We start from the raw sequence: 1529 nt of genomic DNA, 5'->3' as shown, positions 1-1529 counted from the left end.
AGTAGAGAGACAACAGTAGAGAGACATCAGTAGAGAGACAACAGTAGAGAGACGACAGTAGAGAGACAACAGTAGAGACACATCAGTAGAGAGACAACAGTAGAGAGTAGTATGTAGAGAGACAACAGTAGAGAGACGACAGTAGAGAGACGACAGTAGAGAGACATCAGTAGAGAGACAACAGTAGAGAGACAACAGTAGAGACTAGTACGTAGAGAGACAACAGTAGAGAGACAACAGTAGAGAGACATAAGTAGAGAGACAACAGTAGAGAGACAACAGTCGAGAGGAGCATGTCCTTCCTTTTCCCCTCATTCCCTTTTCGTGTTATATATATAGGCTATATATGAATGTGTATATGAGTGTGTGTATATGAATGTATGTATAAGTGTGTATGTATAAGTGTGCGTGTTGAAGGCGGCCGGTTGAGTGGTTCAGACTCCAAATTGATCAGTGAAGTGCAAACGGCCCACAGGCTTGACGCTGCGATCTGATTGGCTCAGACAGCAGGCCCGTTACATAACTTCTACTTTCAGAAACCAAAGGAAGCTCAACGTCCTCTGAGGGAAGTTCTCTCCGTGTACTACTGGATGAAAACTACAATATCAAACAAATGTCTGATACACACAGGGTCACACACACTATGCCTGTTACACACACAGGGACACACACTATGCTTGTTACACACACAGGGACGCACACTATGCTTGTTACACACACAGGGACACGCCCTATGCTTGTTACATACACAGGGACACACACTCTGCTTGTTACACACACAGGGACGCACACTATGCTTGTTACACACACAGGGACACACACTATGCCTGTTACACACACAGGGACACACACTATGCTTGTTACACACACAGGGACGCACACTATGCTTGTTACACACACAGGGACGCACACTATGCTTGTTACACACACAGGGACGCACACTATGCTTGTTACACACACAGGGACGCACACTATGCTTGTTACACACACAGGGACACACACTATTCTTGTTTTACACACAGGGACACACACTATGCTTGTTACACACACAGGGACGCACACTATGCTTGTTACACACACAGTATCCGAATCAAGAATCCAAAATATCGTGATAAATCCCTTTTATCGTGTTAAAGGGAATGGGAGAGGACCTCTGATTGTCTGTTAGAGGGAATGGGAGAGGACCTCTGATTGGATGTCAAAGGGAATGGGAGAGGACCTCTGATTGGCTGTTAGAGGGAATGGGAGAGGACCTCTGATTGGATGTCAAAGGGAATGGGAGAGGACCTCTGATTGGCTGTTAGAGGGAATGGGAGAGGACACTAAGTCCAACACTTTAGGACCATGCGCAGTCAAACTAGCAACAGTGGATTTGGACACGGAGCTTGGCTCAGAGAACCAGGGTCACTGTGTGGAGAGAACGTCTCTTAACTCAGAGAAGCAGGGTCACGGTGTGGAGAGAGCGTCTCTTAACTCAGAGAACCAGGGTCACTGTGTGGAGAGAGCGTCTCTTAACTCAGAGAACCAGG

This window comes from Etheostoma cragini, unplaced genomic scaffold (genome assembly GCF_013103735.1).
Source record: "Etheostoma cragini isolate CJK2018 unplaced genomic scaffold, CSU_Ecrag_1.0 ScbMSFa_367, whole genome shotgun sequence".
Taxonomy (NCBI): Eukaryota; Metazoa; Chordata; class Actinopteri; order Perciformes; family Percidae; genus Etheostoma; species Etheostoma cragini.
This window is presented reverse-complemented; position numbering follows the sequence as displayed.